The sequence below is a fragment of the Bos taurus genome, chromosome 26, assembly GCF_002263795.3.
Source record: "Bos taurus isolate L1 Dominette 01449 registration number 42190680 breed Hereford chromosome 26, ARS-UCD2.0, whole genome shotgun sequence".
In the NCBI taxonomy this organism is placed as follows: Eukaryota; Metazoa; Chordata; class Mammalia; order Artiodactyla; family Bovidae; genus Bos; species Bos taurus.
In genome coordinates this window covers 23,604,182-23,627,820 of record NC_037353.1, presented here as the reverse complement: position 1 = coordinate 23,627,820, position 23,639 = coordinate 23,604,182, and the positions used below count along the sequence as shown (strand labels likewise).

The window sequence follows — 23,639 nt, the reverse complement described above, 5'->3', positions numbered from 1 at the left end:
AGAGTTGGACTATAAAGAAAGCTGAGTACCGAAGAATTGATGCTTTTGAACTGTGGTGTTAGAGAAGACTCTTGAGAGTCCCTTGGACAGCAAGGAGATCCAACCAGTCCATCCTAAAGGAGATCAGTCCTGCATATTCATTGGAAGGACTCATGCTGAAGCTGAAACTCCAATCCTTTGGTCACCTGATGCGAAGAGCTGACTCATTGGAAAAGACCCTGATGCTGGGAAAGATTGAAGGTGGGAGAAGGGGACAACAGAGGATGAGCTGGTTGGACAGCATCACCAATGCAATGGATATGAGTTTGAGTAGGCTCCAGGAGTTGGTGATGGACAGGAAAGCCTGGCGTGCTACAGTCCATGCGGTCACAAAGAGTCGGACATGACTGAGCAACTGAACTGATATACACATATACACACAAATGATAATATACATTCCTTGAAAAATACTGTTTAGCAAAGCAAGTGACAAAGGATTAATCTCCAAATAAACAAACAGCTCATGCATCTCCATATCAAAAAAACAGCCTAATCAAAAAATGGGTGGAAGACCTAAACAGACATTTCTCCAAAGAAGACGTACAGATGGCCAAACACATGGAAAGACACTCAACATCATTCATTATTAGAGAAATGTAAATCAAAACTACAATGAAGTATCAGCTCACACTGGTCAGAATGGCCATCATCCCAAAGTCCACACACGGTAAATGATGGAGAGGGTGTGGAGGAAACGGAATCTTCCTACTGCTAGTGGGAATGTAAACTGATAAATCCACTATGGAGAACACTATGGAGGCTCCTTACAGAACTAAAAATGGAACTACCATGCGACCCAGCAATCCCACTACTGGGCATATTCCCAGAGAAAAGCCTAATTCAAAAAGACACACGCACTCCAACATTCACTGTCGCACTATTTACAAGAGCCAGGACATGGAAACAATCTAAATGTCCGTCAGCAGAGGAATGGATGAAGAAGATGTGGTCCATAAACACAGTGGAACACTAGTCAGAAAAAGGAACGAAACTGGGTCATTTGTAGAGACACAGTTGAAAAGAGAGACTAATACAGAGTGAAGTCAGAAAGAGAAAAACAAATATCACATATTATCCCATGCATATATGTGGAATCTGAAAACATGTATAGACAATTTACAAAGCAGAAATAGAGATAGAGACAAAGAACAAACGTATGGATACCAAGGGGTAAGGGGAGGGTGGGGCGAGGCAAATTGGGAGACTGAGATTGACATATATACACTGTTGACACTATGTATAAAATAGATAATTAATGAGAACCTTAAAAGAGTAAAATATACTGGATATGTAAAAATTTTTAAAGCAGTTAAAAAAAGAAAAATACTGTGTTTATAATTTTAAGCTAGTTAGTTTAGACCGGCCTTCCCTCTACTCCCTCAAATATTTTTAAAGTTAGTATGGCTTTTTAACATACGATGGAAACTAAGAAACAAAGTAATCAAAATTCTAAGAGCTAAGCAAACCAATGACGAAACGTGGGAGATCACCGTAATGGGAGAAAATCAGACGTCACAGTTCAAATCCTGAGATCATATACCACAATTTAAAAAGAAGGCAATCCAAAATAATTCATAAAAATATCCATTTTAATCAATGTCTTATTTCCTCCAATTATCTCTATCTCATTTTAGCTAGAAAGGATTTCATGAGAGAGAAGAAGAGAGAGAACACACTCATTGAAAATGACAAATTTCCTAGGACCACAATTTCTGAGGCCCCAGCCCAGCACCTTACACCATTTCTTAGTTCAGGATGGCATGTGTACTTCATTTTACCTTTCTGTCTCTCAACCGCTCACATATATAGGGACGATGACCCTCTCACATATATGCAATTTTCATGTGTAACAAATACTTTTCTTCCAATTTTATGATATATACTTAACATACATCAGCAGTGCATAAGTTTAAGATGTATAGTATTATAATTTGACATCATGAAATCATCACAAAATATCCATGAGATGATGAATGTTTACTAATCTTGTTATAATTAGTAAACATCCATCATCTCATATAGATACAAAAAGTTTTTCCTTGTGATGAAAATTCTTGGTAGTAAATCCTAACAACTTTCATATGTAACACAGTATTAACTGTCACATCCCTAGGACTTCTTTTTTTAATTGAAGGATAATTACTTTACAGAATTTTGCTGTTTTCTGTCAAACTTCAACATGAATCAGCCATAGGTATACATACAGCCCCTCCCTTTTAAACCTCCCTCCCCATCCCACCCTTCTAGGTTGATACAGAGCCACTGTTTGAGTTTCCTGAGCCATACAGCAAATTCCCATTGGCTATCTAGTTTACATATGGTAATGTAAGTTTCCATGTTACTCTTTCCATACATCTCACCCTCTCCTCCCCTCTCTCCACGTCCAGAAGTTCATTCTCTATGTCTGTTTCTCCACTGCTGCTGCCCTGTAAATAAATTCTTCAGTACCATTTTTCTAGATTCCGTACATATGCATTAGAATATGTATTTATCTTTCTCTTTCTGACTTACTTCACTCTGTTTAATAGGTTCTAGGTTCATTCACCTCATTAGAACTGACCCAAAGGCATTCCTTTTTATGGCTGAGTACTGTTCCATTGTGAAATATGTACCACAACTTCTTTATCCATTCATCTGTCAGTGGACATCTAGGTTGCTTCCATGTTCTAGCTATTATAAATAATAGTCCTGCAATGAACAATGGGATACATGTCTCTTTCCCATGTATCTAGCTATTATGAATAATAGTCCTGCAATGAACAGTCCTGCAATGAACAATGGGATACATGTGTCTCTTTCAATTTTGGTTTTCTCAGGGTATATGCCTAGCAGTGGGATTGCTGGGTCATATGGTAGTTTTATTCCTCGTTTTTTTAAGGAATCTCCATATAATCTTCCATAGTAGCTGCATCAATTTACATTCCCACCAACAGTGAAAAAGCATTCCCTTTTCTCCACACCCTCTCCAGCATTTATTGTTTGTAGACCTTTAGATGATGGCCATTCTGACCGGTGTAAGGTGGTATCTCATTGTAGTTTTGATTTGCGTTTCTCTAATAATGAGTGATGTTGAGCATCTTTTCATGTGCTTGTTAGCCATCTATATGCCTTTTTTGGAGAAATGTCTTCTTTAGGTCTTCTCCCCACTTTTTGATTGAGTTGTTTGTTTTTCTGGCATTGAGTTGTCTGAGCTGCTTGTATATTTTGGAAATTAATCCTTTGTCAGTTATCTCATTTGCTATTTTCTCCCATTCTGAGGGTTGTCTTTTCACCTTGCTTATAGTTTCCTTTGCTGTGCAAAAAGCTTTTAAGTTTAATCAGGTTCCTTAGGACTTCTTTTTCTGATAACTGGAAGTTTCTACTTTTTCATTGCCTTCATCCAATTCCTCTTCCTTCTCCCCTCCACCTCCAGTAACCACAAATTTGATCTGTGGTTTATTCTTGAAATATAGTTAACCTATTATTAAATGTTAGTTCCTATTACACAACAGTGATTTGATAATTCTAAACATTTCAAAAGGATTACTACAATAAGTGATTATGACCTATCACCATACAAAGATACTACATAATTATTGATTATATCCCATATCGTACATTTCATGACTGTGACTCATTTATTTTGCAACTGGAAGTTTGTACCTGTTAATATCCCTTACCTATTTCTCTCCCCTCCATATCCTCAACCCATCTGGCAATCCAAAATTAAATTTTAGTTTTTCTAAACATGGAAATTTACATGATCATGTGTAAAATAGATAGCCAGTGGGAATTTGCTGCACAACTCAAGGAACTCAAACTGGGGCTCCATAACAACCTAGAGGCGTGGGAAGGAAGGTGGGAGGGGGGTTCAAGAGGGAGGGGATACATATACATATGTATGCCTATGACTGATTCATGTTGATGTTTAGAAGAAACCAAGACAATTCTGTAAAACAATTTTCCTTTAATTTTAAAAATAAATTTTAAAAGTTTTAGTTTCTTCTGTTGATCTGACTCATGTCAATTTAATTCCTAGCCTAGAGAGAAGAACCTAAAAGGGTAGAGTTCTTCCTTCCTGACAGGTCTCAGTCTTAGAGATCTCTTCTCTCCAACGATAAGGAAACCTCTCTGTTTGGTTGGAGGATGGGGTAAAAGAAACAATATAGTACATTTCCGCAAAGATCTTTAAAAGTCCACCCCCTCAAACAACCAATCGAGGCACTGCACGTTAAGGAAGGGATGAAGACACCCCTCTCACACCTCACAATTCAAAAAGTGGACAGGTCAGAAAGAGGATCGAGGTTACACTAAATCCACCATCCACCAAGGAAAAGCAGCCAAGATGCAGGTTACCATGATGACCATCACTCTGGAGGTTGAACCCCCGGATACAACAGAAAATGTAAAGACCAGGATCCAGGATAAGGAATTTCCTTCTGATCAAAGACTTCTCTTTGCTGGCAAGCAACTGGAAGACGGACTCTGACTTCAACATCCAAAGGAGGCTACTCTTCATCTTGTGTGGTGGTGCTAAGAGAGAATCTTACACCACTCCGAAAAGAATGAGGGAAAGAAGGTTAAGCTGGCTGTCCCAAAATACCGTAAGGTAGATGAGAATGGTAAAAATAAGCCACCTTCCGAGGGAGTGCCCTTCAGATGAATGTGGGTGCTGGCTTTTATGGCCAGTCACTTTGACAGATGCTATTGTGGCCTATGTGGTCTGATCTGCTGTTTCAAGAAACCAGAAAACAAGTAATTTTACACTGGTTAACAAAAGACATGAACTAACAGGCTAAAAAAAAGATTACACAAAAGAAACGCAGTATGCAGGGTTGGTGACGAGTGTTCTAGATTAGGAACTGGGCTTGTTCTCTCCTCACTGCTATCACCGGCCTTATGCCCGGTCCACCTGAAAGCCCAAGGGACTGGAAATGTAAGGGACTGCAATGACACGGGGGACGTCCCTGGTGGTCCAGTGGTTAAGACTCTGTGCCTTCACTGCAGGGGACAGAGGTTCGATCCCTGGTTTGGGGAACTAGGATCCAGCATGCTGTGCAGCATGACCACAAATCAAATTTTTTTTAAAAAAAGATACTCTTCCTACCATACTAATTACCTTCAAAGAACTAGGAGCCCTAGAGTTCAACAAATGAGTGAAGAGGACATTTTAAAAAACCCAAAGTACATTTAAGTGTTTCATCTTCTTAGTGTAGTTAGACATCACTCACTTCAACTAGGAACTCACACACGAGTTTTTTCTTCCCTGGCACAACAGGCCAGCCTCAATTTAAAAAAATTATTTGCTGAAGCAGCCTCAGGGGAAGAGGCAAGGAAAAAAGACCACAGCTACGTTTTTAGATAAGACAGAACTTACTGAAGGAAGAGTACTTTTCTTCAGGAGTTTTTCAAGATGACCGAAAAGATAATGAACAGTTCCCCGGTTCATCCGAACATGTTGCCTGGGCTTCAGCGACGGGGGTTTGCTTGTCTGAATGGACAGAAGTGATTCAGGGAGAGGACTTTAAAAATACTTCTGTTTACCTAATAGAACTCAGTGTTCGGAACGCTCGTCTCTCTTCTTTCCTGGTTCACTCACCACAAACAGGAGCCGAGATCACTTGCTCAGGAAGAAGGGGAGCAAGACACTGCCACATACCAGTACTCTTATTTTTCCCTTTCACCCAAGCACATGTATTTGGCAATGCTCTTTGCAAACATCTAAAGCATTCTAAAACTACATAAGGTGAATAACCACCATCAGTGAATTCACCAATCCTAATAATGAATGGCCTGCCTCCTTTGACAAAAAATTTCTGCACCAAAATTCAGAAACTCAAATCTAGTTTCCATCACATAACACCCATGTTTAAGGACTTAGAGGGGGAGATTCTTACCATTTATCTGAAAAATACATCTTGTAGGTGACTATTTTCAAGCCTCTGGACTTTCTCAGTCACACTCATATCCCATACCCATTATTTTTTATCGGTGTCTTCAGCTCTGTTTCAGTCACACTTCCATCACACTCACCTTGCTCAGTCCCATCCAAGCACCCATGCTGAAGCCTCCACCATCACCCCCGGAGGACCCCACTCTTGTCTATGACTTAGCGCATGTCAGGCACTGAGATATTGGGATCCCCTTCCTCAAGGGAGGGGCTCTTCCTTCCCCCTCACATCGGGCGTAGGCGGCCTCAATTCATGTTGCAGAATAGTGAATAAATGTTGTCTCCCCACCTCTGAGACACTGATTCATACCCACTACTCTTTTCCCAGACTTGGAGCAGCTTCTCTATTGGAGTGGCTCCACACCAATCCTTCTTCTGTTACCACCACCACAAAACAGATACTTACTGAGCCTCTGTCAAAGCCAGGTGCTGCTGTCCAGCTGGAATAAAGCAATGAACCAAACATAAAAAACCCTGCCTACATGGAGCATGCATTCGAAAAGGGGAGAAGTGATGCCCTGGACAGCTCACATTCAATTAGAACTTCAGTATAATTCAGTTGTTTTGATTCTACATTGAGTCAAGTGACTGCGGGTGGTCTATCTACCAAGATTCCTGTGGTAGATATTCTGCAAAGACAGGTACCCCCAACTCCTCCTAAACCTGCAGACACAGGACTACTCCTCCCATTAAGAGGTAGAGTCTGTTTCCTCTCTACCTGAACTTGAGCTGCCCTGTGACTCAATCAACAGAATTATCAGAAGTGATGGCTGTGTCAACTCTGGGCCTAAGAAAGCTGACAGTTTCCACCGTCCAGGAAACCAGACACCATATGAAGAAGCTCAGCCTATCCTGCTGGAGAGAAGGCCATGCAGACAGAAGGGCCCAGGTGACAACCAGGACAAAGGCCACACGTGAGTGAGGCCACCTCCTACCTTCCAGCCACCAGGTGAATGCAGCCCCTTGAGTGAGCCCAGCAAACATCACTGGAGCAGAGACCACCACCTATGATGAATTTCTGAACTACAGCATCGCAATCAGTAAAGTGGTGGTGGTTTTAAGCCACTAAATTTGGGAGTGGTTGTTAGGCAGCAGTAGATAAGGGAGATCCTGCCTTCACGAGACAAGTTCTTAGCCAGAGTCAGGATGGTATCTTCTACGTGTTTCTAGACCTTCATTACATAAACCATTACAGTTAGGCAAAAAGGAAATACGCAGCCAAGATCTGACAAGTGACTATTTTTTTGTTTTTTAAAACAGCTTTATTGGGTTAGAAATTACATACCCTAAAGTTCATCCACATGAAGCGTACAGTTTAAGGGCTTCAAGTAACCATCACAGAATCTAGCTTTAAAATCTTTTCATTGCCCCCAAAAAAGAAACCCCACAATCGCTAGCAGTCGCTCCCTATTTTCCACCAACCCCCAGCTCAGTCCTAGGCAACCACTGATCTACATTCTTTCTGTCTCCATGGATTTACGTATTCTAGACATTCTGTATAAATGGGATCATACGTTATATGGTCTTTTATGACTGCCTTCTTTTGCTTAGCATGATTTTTTTTTTAATTGGGGTATAGTTGCTCTAATGATGAGTGAATATTATAAAACTAAATGGGGGAGAGGATTCTGGAGAAGTCGCCAACGTATAACACACCAGAATCTGTCTTCCCACCTAGCCAACTGCACTGGTGGAATCTATTTAACTATTTTGGAACCTTGAATGCTTACACCTTCCAGGGGAAGGTAAGATGATAAACTGTGATGAACTGCAGTCAATCTTGGCTCTTAGCACAGTAGGAGCCACCCGTTCATCACTCCCAGACCCTTAGCAGACAACTGCACATGTGTTCCTAGAACCACTGCCCACAGCCTGTGGGAACTAGGGTGGGCATGAAGGACCCTGTGCTCCAAACACCGGGGGTCCCTGCTGTGACTGCCAATAACTGCTTCTGATCACAGAGGTGAGCAGCCACTGCGCCTCCCCTACCCTATTGCAGTTCCCTTCCCTTGTACCCGAGAAGACTTCCAGGGGATATGAAAGGCCAGGTCCCTTCTCCCCCTTCATTCTTCACTTTTTTCCCCTTTGGAGCCAGACAGTAAAGACTAGGACATTTAAAAACAACTGCATATATGAAAAAAATTAGAAAGTGACTATGTGTGCCCTGAGAAAGGCTCAGAAAAGACCTGGGAAGACCTTTGGTTCCCATCTCAGGCTGATCCTCAGCAAAGGGACTGTGTACAACAATTAAAATCAAAAACAAACAATAAGAAAAACAAGCAAGCCCTAGGGAAAGGGGAAATCTGATTTCCAGAGTTACCACATTATTATACTCAAGAGTCCATTAAAATAAATCATAAGGCATGCAAAGGAACAGCAAAGTACGGCTCATTCAGAGAAAAAAAAAAATCAATAGATGCTGTCCCTAAAAAAGACATAATGGCTAATACACTAGACAAAGACTTCAAAGGAAATGTCTTAAAGATGCCCAACAGACTAAAGGAAGATATGGAAAAAGCCAAGAAAACAAAGTGTGAATGAAAGGAAATATCAATAAAATGACAGAACCAAAAGGAAGTTCTGGATGGAGCTCAAAAGTATATAGCTGAAATGAAAAGTTCCTTAGAAGGATTCAAAAGCAGATTTCAGTGGACAGAAGACTCCGCGAACTTGAAGATAAGACAATGGAAATTACTGAGTCTAAAGAAAAGAAAAAAGATGGAAGAAAAGCCAACAGAGCCTAAGGGAACTGTGGGACACCATTAAGAAGATCAACGTAAGTATAGAGGAAGTCACAGAGGGAAAAGAGAGAAAGGGAAGAGAGAATACTTGAAGAAATAATGGCTGAAAACGTCCCAGATTTAATGAAATACAGACTACAAACATCCAAGGAGCTCTGTAGACTCCAAATAAGAACATAAAGAAACCCACACCAAGACACATTATAATCAAACTTTCAAAAGACAAGAGAGTCTTGAAAGCACAAGACACAAGTGACCCATCACATAAAGGGATCCTCAATAAGATTACCAGACTTCTTGCCAGAAAGTTCAGAAATAACAGCGGACAATGGGCTGATACTGCAAAGTGAAGAAAACAAATTATCAAATGAGAACTCTGTTTCTGGCAAAACTGTCCTTTAAGAGTGAGGGAGAAAGCAAGACTTCCCCAAACAATAGTTGAGAAAGTATGTAACCACCAGACCTGCCCTGCAAGAAATGCTCAAGTAGTCCTACAGGGTGAAATGAAAGGACACCAGACAGTGTTTTGAAGCCTATAGAGAAATACAAATCTCAATAAAGCTGAGTGCATCCACAATTACAGAAGCCTAGCATTATTGTAACAGTGGTCTGTAACTACATTCTTCTACATGATTTAAGAGACTAAAACATTTAAAGAAAAAAAAAAAAACAGTACAAAAGCTAGTATTACTGTAATTTGGGTTTCTCACTCCAAATCTTATTTTCTATATAATTTTAGATCAGTGCATTTTTAAGGAATTATAAGTTCATTTTAGAGTGTATTATGTATAAAGACATTAGTTTTGTGACATCAACAACCAAAGAGGGTGGGGACAAAGCTGTAAAGATTCACATTACTAAAATCAGAAATGAAAATAGGGACAGTAGCACTGGTTCTACAGATATAAAAGGGATAGATGTGAACAACTGGATGCCAACAAATCATATCTAGATGAAAGGGACAAATTGCTAGAACCACAAAAGCTACAAAGATTAAATTATGAAGAACTAAAAAATCTGGTTATTTCTATAGCCAATAAGGAGACTGAATCAATAATCAAAAATCCCCAAAGAAAAGCCTTGGACCTGATGGCTTGGCTGATGAATTCTACTAAACATTTAAAGAACTAACTCCAAAAGTTCTCAAACTTTTCTAAAAGACTGAAGAGGAGGGGATATTTTCAGACTCACTCAGAGGCCAGCATTACTTTGATACCAAAGCTGGATAAGGACACGGTAAGAAAACTGCAGCCCAATATTCCTTATGAACACTGATGACAAAACCTTCAACAAAATGCAACCGAAGTCAGCAGCATATTAAAACGATTATATACCATGAACAAGTAGGATTTATTCCTGAAATGTAAGGATAGTTTAACAGACCAAAAAGGTAGTACACCATATCAACAGAATGAAGGATCCACATCATCATCTTAATTGAGCAGAAAAAGAATTTGACAGAAATTCAACACCCTTTCATGATAAGAACATTCAAACTACAAACAGAAGGAAACTACTTCAACATAATAAAAGCTGTATGTGAAAACCCATGGAGATCGTCATTTTCAATGGTTCAAGGCTGAAAGCATTTCCTCTAATATCAGGACCAAGGCAAGGATACCCACTTTCAGCATTTCAGCTCAACACAGTATTTGAGGTTCACTCAGAGCAATTAGGCTAGAAAAAGAAAGGCATCCAAATTGGAAAAGAAGTAAAATTCTCTTTGCAGATGATATGATCTTATATGTAGAAAATCCTAAAGATTCCAGACATACCAAAAAACTATTAAAACAAATTCATTAAAGTGGCAAAACACAAAAGCCAACACAGAAAAAAATTCAGTTTCATTTCTCTGTATATAACAATGAACAATTTAAAAAGGTAAAAAATTACAAAGACAATTCTGTTCACAGAAACAATTCTATACACAATAGTATCAAAAAGAATAAAATACTTAGGGGTCAGCCAATAGAAAGATTTGTACAATGATAATTACAAATATTGATAAAAAGAAATTAAGGCCATAAATAGAAACATCCCAAGATCATTAATTGGAAATCTTAACACTATTAAGATGTCCATACTACTCAAAGGTACTATAGATTCAATGCAATCCCTACCAAAATCCCAATCATGATTTTTGCAGAAATAGGAAAAACAAAACAAAAAAACCCATCCTAAAATTCATATGGAATCTCAAAATGACCCCAAGTAGCCAAAACAATCTTGAAAAAGAATAAAACTGGAAGACATACTTCCTGAATTCAAAATTTACCACAAAGTTACAATAATCAAAGAAGTGTGGCATTAGTAAACAGACAGACATATACACAATGCAATCTACTAGAGGGCCCAGAAATAAAATCCTTGCATATATGGACAAATAATTTTTGATAAGGGTGCCAAAACTTCAGTGGGGAAAGGATATTCTTTTCAACAAATATTTCTGGGAAAAATGGATATCCACATGCATGAGAATGAAGCTGTATCTTTATCTAACACCATATACAAAAATTAACTCAAAAAATGGATCAAGGACCTAAATATGAGCCCTAAAAGTATAAAACTCTTAGAAGAAAATATAGGACAAAAGCCTCCCAACAGTGGATTGGGCAATGATTTCTTAGATATGATACCAATGGCATAGTAAACAAAAGGAAAAAAATAGACAAATAGGTTGCTGGGAAAATTTTAAATGTTGTGCATCAAAAGATACTATAAGAGTAAAACAGCAACCCACAGTATGGGAGAAAATATTTACAAATTATCTAATAAAGGAATAATACCCAGCATATATAACTCCTAAAGCTCGAACAATAAAACAACCCATTTAAAAATGGGCAAAGGACTTGAATAGACATCTCTCTAAAGATCTATGAATGGCCATGAAGTACACAAAAAGATGTTCAACACTACTAGTCATTCAGGAAAAGCAAATTGAAACTACCATGAGATGCCACCTCATACCCAGTGGGATGGCTACTATTGAAAAACCAGAAAATAAATATAGACAAAGACGTGGAGAAAGTAAAATTGTCCAGGCGCTATAGAAAACTGCTGGTAGTCCCTCCAAAAATGAGCAGTAGAATTGCGATATGATCCAGCAATTCCACTTCCAGGTCTGTACTAAAAAGAAAAACCCGAGGAGGGTGTGGGGGAGCTGGCTTCATTCCCATATTCATAGCAGTGTTATTCACAATAACCAAAACAAAGAAGCAAGCCAGTGTCCACGGACTGAAAACTAGATAAAGAAAATGTGGCATGTATACATAATGGAATATTCTAAAAAGGAAGGAAATTCTGCAATACACTGCAATAATCTTGAGGACATTCTGCTAATTAAGCCTTTTTGTATTTGCCAAAAATACCAAAAGGCAAATAGTGTCTGATTCCACTTATATGAGGTACTTCAGGTAGTCAAAAAATCATGAGGAAAGAAGGTAGAACGGTGGTTACCAGGGGATGTGGGTAGGGGGAAAATGAGAGTTACTGTTTAGTGGGTATAGAGTTGCAGTTTTATAAGATGAAAAGAATTATGGAGATAGAAAGAAGTCATGATTACACAACAATGTGAATATATTTAATACCACAGAACTGTGTGTTTAAAGATGGCTAATATGGCAAATTTTATTGTTTTAAAACAAAAAAAAATTTAACTTAAATTGGATATCTATAAGCATGGAAGCAGAGAAGGCAATGGCACCCCACTCCAGTACTCTTGCCTGGAAAATTCCATGGACAGAGGAGTCTGGTAGGCTGCAGTCCATGGGGTCGCTAAGAGTCGAACACGACTGAACGACTTCACTTTCACTTTTTACTTTCATGCATTGGAGGAGGAAATGGCAACCCATTCCAGTGTTCTTACCTGGAGAATCCCAGGGACAGGGGAGCCTGGTGGGCTACCATCTCTGGGGTTGCACAGAGTCGGACACGACTGAAGCGACTTAGCAGCAGCAAGCATGGAAGAGACCTAGAGCATTTTATTTTTTGGACAGAGGACTCAAATCATTTTTTACTGCATATTCTGTTAGTTAAATGTTGACCATGTCTCTTCTATATTATTAATTATACACAAATATTACTAAATTAATGCATTATGTACATTAAGAAATACCTTCAATAATAAGCTTAAGTAACTTCCCTGGTGGCTCAGACAGTAAAGGCATCTGTCTACAATGCGGGAGACCCGGGTTCAAGCCCTAGGTTGGGAAGATCCCCTGGAGAAGGAAATGGCAATCCACTCCAGTACTATAGCCTGGAAAATCCCATGGACAGAGGAGCCTGGTAGGCTGCAGTCTATGGGGTCGCAAAGAGTTGGACACGACTGAGCGACTTCACTTAAGTGTTTATATACTTATGTTTGAATAAACATGCGAGTCCTACTGCAATCTGTTAGCTATGCATGCAACTCACCTCGGGGACAACTGCTTCAGGGTAAACCAGTTTCTATGTTATTCTCTTATTTCTTCTTCCAACTCTCTCCCCTTGGCCTTTGTACTCTAAACTATTTCAGTTTTCTTCCTCTCAATGTTTTCCTTCAGCAGTTCCACTTTCTGCTTTCACCTTTTAAATACGGGCTTTGGTGTCTGGGCTTCTGCTTCTGTACTTCTTTCAAGGACACCCTCCCTTGGCAAATTCACCTTACTAACAAATCGCCAGGTTTGTCAACTTGTCTGCTCTCTGAATTAGTCTGCAACCTGAACATTTACACCTGAGTCAAAAATCTCACCACTAGTGTATCATCTAGCCCCTCACCCACACTGCCCAACAAAACTCTCCAATTTGCTTATCTACCTTCTGCTGAATCACCCAATGTAACTATACATCTGGAGCCAACTCAAAACACTTTCTAACAGCTCTACTTAGAAATTCTGCTGGAATTAGGCTAAAACTGACTTCCTTGTAACTTTCACATTGGGTCCAGTTTGGGCTTCTGAGGTCTCACAAAATACCATCACTGCATGCATGCGTGCTTAGCCACTCAGTTGTGTCTTTGTGACCCTGTGGTTCCGACTCAGGGATCAAATCCGCGTCTTCTGTGTCTCTAGCACTGCAGGTAGACTTTTTATCCACTGAGCCAACGGGGACTACCCACACTCAAAGTGAAGTGAAGTCACTCAGTCGTGTCTGACTCTTTGTGACCCCATAGACTGTAGCCTACCAGGCTCCTCCGTCAATGGGATTTTCCAGGCAACAGTACTGGAGTGGATTGCCATTTCCTTCTCCAGGGGATCTTCCCAACCTAGGGCTCAAACCCGGGTCTCCCGCATTGTAGACAGACGCTTTACCATCTGAGCTACCCACACTCAAATCTAAAGCAAATGCACCATTTTTGTCATCTTTAGGTTTCAGTGGCAAGACATGAGGACCTTTTCCAAGTAAAACAGGGCAGCTGGAACCTCACAGCTAATCTGTGTCCTATAAACCAAAACAGGCACTGAACACTTCAGGTGAGTGAATCAGGACAAGCGCAGAATAACGTCCAGGACTCAGACCCAGTTCAGCGGGCATACGAAACTATGGGTTTCCAAGGTGACGGATGATACAAAGTCTGAGGCCTCTCATCAGTTGGTTTAGTTCAGTTCAGTCGCTCAGTCGTGTCCGACTCTCTGCGACCCCATGAATCGCAGCACACAAGGCCTCCCTGTCCATCACCAACTCCTGGAGTTCACTCAGACTCACGTCCATCGAGTCAGTGATGCCATCCAGCCATCTCATCCTCTGTCGTCCCCTTCTCCTCCTGCCCCCAATCCCTCCCAGCATCACAGTCTTTTCCAATGAGTCAACTCTTTGCATGAGGTGGCCAAAGTACTGGAGTTTCAGCTTTAGCATCATTCCCTTCCAAAGAAATCCCAGGGCTGATCTCCTTCAGAATGGACTGGTTGGATCTCCTTGCAGTCCAAGGGACTCTCAAGAGTCTTCTCCAACACCACAGTTCAAAGGCATCAATTCTTTGGCGCTCAGCCTTCTTCACAGTCCAACTCTCACATCCATACATGACCACAGGAAAAACCATAGCCTTGACTAGATGGACCTTTGTTGGCAAAGTAATGTCTCTGCTTTTGAATATGCTATCTAGGTTGGTCATAACATTCCATGCTTATTCTCTGCTTAGAGAACCAGGCAAGTCCTCCACGCTCCCAATTCTGCTTTTACGACTGTCCCTTGTTCAGTCATGTTCAGTCACGACATGTTGTGAACTGATAACACTGTAGCTTAAAAAGCTTTTTCATCAATCTGATCTAGTAATTTAAAACCAAAACAAAGACACTATTGTGGAATAAGCCATTAAGTGCTTACTTAAACACTAGGCGCTTCTGGGTACTGATGACTTGGTCATGACATTGGAGGAATTGATGACTAGAAGGAATATGACTAAGAGTGGTCAGTGAGAACCCAAGGAAGAATCTGAAGTGGTACAGAGTGGCACATTAGCCAAGAATACACCCAGAGAATACCAAAGAGAACACACATGAGACTGGTCTTCCAGCCTGTCTTGGGTCATTCACACAGAAGCAAGGGACCAGAAAGACTTCTGATATCTAACTCTGATGATGAGAACTGGGAGGAAAAATAACTTGTGTGTTCTCCATAATGTTTTAAGAAGAATTGACTGTATCAGACAAACTATGTAAATACAGAAGAGGAGTCCTAAATAAGTTAAACATGAGGGTGAGAAGAGGAAAATCATGTAGAAAGAAAAAAAAAAAAACACAACAAACTATTAAAATTCTTCTGAGGGGAAAAAAAAGACAAAACAATTAGAGCAATTCAGAATTCTCAAGATCTGCCAAAATTTCCTACACAAAGCAAGAATTTTGTCCACTTGCTGTAGAAAAGAAAGATCTTTCTCTTTTACATTTTTACGTGTTAGAAAGTGTTAGCAAAATTCAGTCTTTCAGTCCTTAACAATGACTAAAATGTAGTCACACAATTACATTTAAGTTATATTGCGGACTTGAACTGTCAAAGAAAGAGAGAATATTTCGTGAACTTTTTATACATACTTCTTTAAAATCACTAATAACATCAATTTTTTTTTTCCCTGCAAAAATTTTGAACACATATTTGGAGCCACTGCTATAGCTTAAAATATTGGAATTCCGTTAATGGTTACTGGGAACTATGATAATAGAAATTATTTTTACTAGTATTTCTCTGAATTCTATTTATTTATAACACTTTCTATAGTCATGCTACTCTTCAGCTTTCTTAAATTGGCCCATTTAGCCTTGGCTGTCCCACTAATTATATAAGCTTTTTGAATCCTGACTTTATTTTTTTGGGCTCCAAAATCACTGCAGATGGTGACTGCAGCCATGAAATTAAAAGATGCTTACTCCTTGGAAGGAAAGTTATGACCAACCTAGACAGCATATTAAAAATCAGAGACATTGCTTTGCCGACAAAGGTCCATCTACTCAAAGTTTTGGTTTTTCCAGTAGTCACGTATGGATGTGAGAGTTGGGACTATAAAGAAAGCTGAGCACTGAAGAATTGATGCGTTTGAACTGCGGTGTTGGAGAAGACTCTTGAGAGTCCTTTGGACTGCAAGATCAAACCAGTCTATCCTAAAGGAGATCAGTCCTGAGTATTCATTGGGATGACTGATGTTGAAGCTGAAACTCCAGTACTTTGGCCACCTGATGCAAAGAGCTGACTCATTTGAAAAGACCCTGATGCTGGGAAAGATTGAGGGCAGGAGGAGAAGGGAACGACAGAGGACAAGATGGTTGGATGGCATCACCGATTCAATGGACATGAGTTTGGGTAAACTCAGGGAATTGGTGAGGGACAGGGAGGCCTGGCGTGCTGCAGTCCATGGAGTCGCCAAGAGTCGGACACCACTGAGCAACTGAACTGAATCTCTAAAATCTCTTGTCTTCATTCTTTACCTATAATGTACATTTGTTTATTTACTCATTCAACAAATATTTACTGAACAACTACTGCCAGTCAACAGCATTCTCATAAAACTTACAACCCAAGTGCTATATAAAATGGAAAGGTTAGACTGAGATGTTATTGTCCCTTTAAGATCTAAAATTTCATTATATAAAAGATCACCTACATTTACCATTTTAATTGATCAAAAAAGCAGAAGACAAAAACTTGGCATTAATAAGAAATAGAAATATTTAGACCACACCCAAGCAAGGTCTGCTTCAATCCTGGGTACAAATTTCTAGCTCTATCACAAGTTCCTGTCTAAACAAAGTCAATGTCTGTGTTGATCAAACAGTGGGTCACAAATATATGAATCTTTGCAAATTATGAAAAAGCTGGGAAATGATTAAATAGTACATTGTAAATTGGATAGTTATTTAAACCTACAAAGCTCAGGTTTGAGGAACGGTTTTTTTACAGTTAGTTTCTGAGTTCATTTAGAGAAGATCTTCTATAACTTAGGTTCATTTAAGGTTAATTTTTTATACATTCAAAAGTTCACACTACAGTAGAAGTTTACAGAATACAGTACCAATCACAGAAGTGTACTGCAACTCAGTCGCTGAGTTTAAACACATGTTCTTCAAACACTCATCTGAAATATCAAAGTACTGTCATCTAATTCAGAATAATAAACATTCATATATACCAGTAGAAACACGCTTGTTTCCAGCTGTTTACAAGTCCCAGAGTCGTAACTAACACACTGTTGAAAACAATTCCTTGTAATCTAAAGGCCCTAAAGCCACAAACAATACACTACTAATCAAAGCTTCACAGCCTTGATTACTCAGGGGAGTGCAGCCACCCACCAAAAAGCCCAAAGAGAAGCGAGCTTATCTTTCCCACAAATTGGTAATGTTTTTCCTCTTTTCTGCCAAATTCTTGAAGAAGGGACACACTGCACATACAAAGATTCAATAAAAAGAATCCTAATATTTCCTGTTCCTGACATGTAACCAGACTCATTTAGCTAACATGTATTGTATACTTCACTATGGCAGGCTCTAGGCTAACCCTCTGAAAGACATGGCCCCTGTCTTCCAGGAAAGTTAAGTTCTAGAGGGATAGAGCAGTATGAACAAATAACTAGTGTGATAAATACTGTGAAAGAACAGTAACAATGTTAAAAGACTTAGAGGAGAATTTTACCTAATACAAGAAGGGAAAGAACACCACCTCTTGAGAAAGTAACATTTAATCCGGTATCTGAAGGACGCTGCTTATCTTAAATTTTTTCTCTGCATATTTGCACAGATATTTATTTTTGGTCAAATAAGTTACACATTTAAAAACAACTTATTTTGGAACTATAGTCGGCTGGTATATTTAAAATACAAGAAAGGCACGTAAGCTTACCTGGTTGCCTTCTGCCATCACCAGGTAAATATCACACCTTGGCTAGACTGCCTGTCCCCAGGGAGGATGAGACTCCTGAAACAGAGCTAGGTCACACCAATTGTCCCAGCCAAAACCAAAAGATAGCCAAACTCCTGAAGTCAGCAGAGCCCCCAAACCAACCACCCTAGAAATGTTTTGAACAAATACTTATTGTGAGCAACTGATGTTTCTCAGTCATCTGCCATGCAGCATTACTATGGCAACAGATAACTTATACACAAGATCTTTAAAAATTACTATTCCTGTATCTTTTCTCTGGAAACCACTGAAGGATATGTCCTCCCAAGAGAAATGAGTAAACCAAGAAAGACTCTGATTTGGGATCCAGAAGTGAAGGATTTAAACATAGGAAAAAAGATAATTTTTAGGTTAATTTGTGAAGGGAAGATTCAGAGCAACAGGCTGCTACAGTTCTATAGTTACTGTTGGCAATTCTAAGACAAATGCTTCCAAAACAACCTAAAGAACTAATATATAACCCAATGTGTGTTAGAATCCTGGCAAGGAGTATGAGGGTAGGAAGTTAGTTATGTGAAGAAGAATAAGCAAACAAAAAAAATGAGAATTATGGCAAATTCCAGGAAAAAAAAAACCTAAGATGTGATCATAACATATAACCTGGCTCATATAGAAAAACTTTTACGTTTACAATAATGTATACACTAAACATTTGACATGAGAAGCTAGAGAACAATTCCCCGAGAAAGTGACATTTGTGAAGACAACTGAAAGCATGTTTTAACAACTTAAAAACATTTTTAAATTTTGGACAATTATACTGGGAGGATAGGGGTAAAGGGTGTGTGTGCTGGAGGGAGAAAGAAGTTTAAGAAAAGTAGATCTGTATCTTCCAGTGTAGAAAGCCCTCAAATAAGATCTAAAACTGAAATATAAAAGACAGCGATTTAACCATAGATTTTTTAAATATCAAATTTAATAGCATAAGAAACAGCTAGAAAGTAGTCAAATCTGGGGAGTTGGGAGGAGACAGAAGGCTGCTATTTTTGAATCATAAGCCCAGTGTCTTTTGAAGCTATTATTTTAATAAAAATTAAAATTTTCACCTATTTTTAACCTCATTTGCCTTACTTCCATTCTCCCCAAATTTCTATTTCTAGATGCCTTATATCTATTACAACTAGAACTATTTCCTGAATTCATTTATTCTTTCAACTATTTACTGAGAAGCTATTAATGTCCACTGTTTCTGATAAGCAATTAACAAAAAACTAAGTCTAGTGGGGACACACAAAATATTTTAGATATATTAAACATACAGATAGGCCAAGAATTAAGTGGTAAGAAGAAAAGTAATGCAAAATACACAGATGGATGTGTGCATGCTCAGTCACGTCTGACTCTCCACAACTCTATGTACTGTAGCTCCCCAGGCTCCTGTCCATGAAATTTTTCCAGCATTTATATATGTTGGTGGCATTTAAGCAGACATCTGGAGTTAATAAGGGAGAAGTCCATGCAGATATGTGGCAAAAGAACGGAGGAGGTGGGAAAGCAGCTAATGCAAAGGCCCTAAGATGTACATGCGCTTAGCATGTTCAAAGACAAGCTGGAAAACCAGCTATTTAGGGCCTTATGTGCATTTAAGTACTTTTGCTATTACTCTGCATGAGCTAATGAACCATGGGTCTTCAAATGAGTTACAGCAATAGGAGTTAACTTTTACTCTTTAAAAGATCACTTGCTGGTGTATAATCACTTGCCAAAAAAAAAAAACTGGCAATATATGCTAAGGCTTATAGATATATATATACACACTATATGTTAAGACTGAGACAATATACACTAACACTGGACTTTCCAGGTGGCGTGGCAAAGAATCTGCCTGCAATGCAGGAGACCCCGGTTCAATCCCTGGGTCGGGAAGATCCCCTGGAAAAGGAAATGGTAACCCACTCCAGTCTTCTTGCCTGGGAAATCCCATGGACAGAAGAGCCTGGTAGGCTACAGTCCGTGGGGTCGCAAAGAGTCAGACATGACTGAGCATACACACCATGAGGCTAGTACATACTGAATCAAAAATCTCACTCCTAGGTATATCCCCATCATAAATTTATACATAAATGTATACATGTATTTCTCAAAAGCCAGGTACTAGAACATTCATAGCAGCATGATTCATAACAGCCAAACACTGGGAACTATCTGAAAGTCCATCAACAGTAGAACAGATCAATAAATTGTGGTGTGTATGTGTTAGTCGCTTAGTCGTGTCTGACTCTTTGCAAGCCCATGGACTGTAACCCACCAGGCTCCTCTCCTTCCATGGGATTCTCCAGGCAAGAATATGGGAGTGGGTTGCCATTTCCTTCTCCAGGGATCTTCCTAACCCAGGGATCAAACCTGGGTCTCCCACACTGCAGGCAGGTTCTTTACTGTCTGCACCACCAAGAAAGCCCTAATAAATTGTGGTATATTAACACAAAGGGGACGACAGAAGATGAGATGGTTGGATGGCATCACCGACTCGATGGACATGCGTTTGAGCAAGCTCCGGGAATTGGTGATGGACAGGGAAGCCCGGCATGCTGCAGTCCATGGGGTTGCCAAGAGTCGGACACAACTGAGCGACTGAACTGAACACAACTGAATAGTTCCCAGCAATGAGAAGAAACCAAATTTCACGCACCATTGTGGATGGATCTCACACACATAATGTTGCATAAAAGACAGACTCAACTTACACATTGTAGGATTCCATTTACATGAAGTTTAACAACAGACTAGACTAACCTGTGCTCTTAGACAGTGGTCATCCTTGGGGGATCAGTGTCTGCAGGTGGATGTGAGGAGTAGCTAGTCACATGCCGATTTCAGCTCTGGGTACGGCATACATAGATGTGATCAAGTTGTGAAAATTCACCACAAACCCATAATATGTGCAATTTTCTGCATGTAAATGTAAGGTTCTTTTTAAAAGATGAATCTGCTGGGTGGAAAATGGATTCTAAGGAGGCAAAACACCACGGAGAGCAGTTAGGAAGCTGGTGTAATTCTTCAAAATAAGACGGTGGCTCAAGCAGGAGAGGCAGAGACTGTGCTGAATGGCCACATCCTGGAATATTTTGAAGCTAAAGTAAGCGTGATTTCCTAATAGACTACACCAAATAGTAAAAGCAACAAGGATAACATGAAGTGATTTTGTTTTCTTTTTTTTTTTTTGCCTGGACAACTAGAAAACAGAAGTGCCTTAGCTGAAGTGGAAAAGACTATAGAAAATGCAGATTTGGAGAGCATGGGGCGGGGGAATGTCTAGTTTTGAGAACCCTATGTTTGTGAGGGGTCCAAATAGAGCTGTTAAAACCTGTAGTTGGATGCATAAATCCAGAGTGCAAGAAAATCTGGATTGCAAAATAAATCTGGGAGTTGAGAGCAAAAGCACAGCTTTAAAACCAAGGGACTGCCTACCTGTGCCAAGTGATCACGGTTACTATCAACACTCATGAAGTCACGTACCCCTGACACGAGACGACGAGAGAGACACTTGGCGGCCCTCTCCTCAAACCCTTAACTCCCAACAAATCCTTCTACAAAATACCTGACTAGTACTCCTTAAAACTGTCAAGATCCTCAGAAACAAGTGAAGTGTGGGACACCGAGAACTGGGGATTCCGTTAGCATTGTTGCTCCCGTGACCTGTTTTCTCACTTCTTCCCTATCACCTTCACGCTGCCCTTGCTTCCACTGTTGCTCCCTCTAGGGCACCACTGTCCAACAGAGGTTTACGTGATAATGAAAAGAAGCGTTCTGTATGGCCGACTCACACAGTAGCCCCAAGGCACATTTATCTACTGAGCACTTGCACTTCGTCTATAGTGCCTGAGGCACTGAGTTTTTAGTTTTATGTAATTTTAATTTAAATTTAAATAGGCACAGGGTTACCAGTTTGGACAGCACAGCTCTGAGTTCATGACCTCTTATTCGATCCGTTCTTTTCTTGACCTTTTATAAACCCTGATACTTCTCCATACTTGATTATCCTGGCCATAGTCAATCCTTAAAGAACATCTGAAGTCAGATTTCACTTGGCCTTTGCTCCTATCTTTCTATACCTACACAGCACACCTGGAAAAGGACAGAAGCCTCCTGGGCCAAACAAGCTCCCTCCCTAATCTGCCTGTTAAGTTAGGCCTCAGAGATTGATGCCTGTGAATTCAAGGAAAGATTTCTCAAATGTGAATTTAAAAAAAAAAAAGAAAAAAAAAGACTCCAAGTGTTAATGATAAACTAGATATAAGAAAAAAAACTCTTTTAGAGACTCAGAGACTTAGAAAACAAACTCATGGTTGCTGGAGGGAAGGGACAGTTAAGGACTTTGGGAAGGTCATGTACACACTGCTATATTTAAAATGTATAACCAACAAAAACCTATTGTATAGCACATGGAACTCTGCTCAGTGTCACGTGCCAGCCTGGATGGGAGGAGAGTCTGGGGGAGAATGGATACACGTATATCTATGGTTGAGTCCCTTCACTGTTCACTTGAAACTATCACATTGTTAATTGGCTATACCCCAATACAAAACGTTTATGCTGTAAAAAAATAAAACTTTAATAAAATTTTAATAAATAAAACCAAAAATAAACTTTTACAAATAGAAAATAATACTCAGATTAATGACATCAACTCAGTGAGTTAAGGAATACTCTCCTCCTAAAACTAAACCACTATTCACAATGTATGGTACCAGCTTACACAGCACGTACTCTCGGCACTTTCCTCCAGTGTAAAATCCTCATTTGTACAGTGTCTTTACAGCTATTAGGTAGGAAGACAATTCTATTAAGACATTTTCTCATGAATATACAATAATTATGGCAGCATAATCTGGTATGGGGGCTTCCCTGGTGGCTCAGCAGTAAAGAATATGCCCACCAATGCAGGACAAGCAAGTTTGGTCCCTAGGTCAGGAAGATCCACTGGAGAAGGAAATGGCAATCCACTCCAGTATTCTTGCCTAGGAAATCCCACGGACAGAGGAGCCTGGTGGGCTACAGTCCATGGGGTCACAAAGAGGACACGATTCAGCGACTAAAGAACATAATCTGGTATAGATTCAAAATGAAGTGCCCAAGCTCAGCAATAATCTCATCATCCAGAAGATCCAGACTTTATTTATGCTAGTTTTGAAAGATAATTGAAATAAAGGCAATTTTTAAAAATTTTATGGAGAACAAGGATTCAGAGAGTAAATTCCCAAAGAACTGTAGCTTGAGAAACAAACTATCCCCAGCTGAAAATGCCAACAGCCAAGAGAGAGTAATAAGAGCTTGTTATAGTTTAGCTATCAGATGCTTTCCTCTCTGCAGTCAGATGAGAACAGCTCTTCAGAAAATTACTTCCACAGAGGTCAAAGTTCTTTTGTTCTTTTAACATTTTCATCTGTTCACTTAGTGAACTAAGTGATTCACTTAGTTCAATCACTAAGTCGTGTCCAACTCTGTGAGACCCCAAATGACTGCAATGCGCCAGGTCTCCCTATCCTTTATTTACTATCTCTCAGAGTTTACTCAGACTCACATCCATTGAGTCAGTGATGCCATCCAACCATCTCATCCTCTGT

At 39.7% G+C, this 23,639-nt stretch overlaps 1 protein-coding gene and 1 pseudogene across 3 annotated transcripts in view; one reads left to right on the top strand and one right to left on the bottom strand.

The window, feature by feature from the left end:
- CNNM2 (cyclin and CBS domain divalent metal cation transport mediator 2) overlaps window positions 1-23,639 on the bottom strand; it is a 184,630-nt gene that overhangs the window by 108,066 nt on the left and 52,925 nt on the right. The gene's annotated exons all lie outside the window — the stretch shown is intronic.
- LOC107131880 (ubiquitin-ribosomal protein eS31 fusion protein-like) lies at window positions 4,212-5,213 on the top strand (annotated as a pseudogene).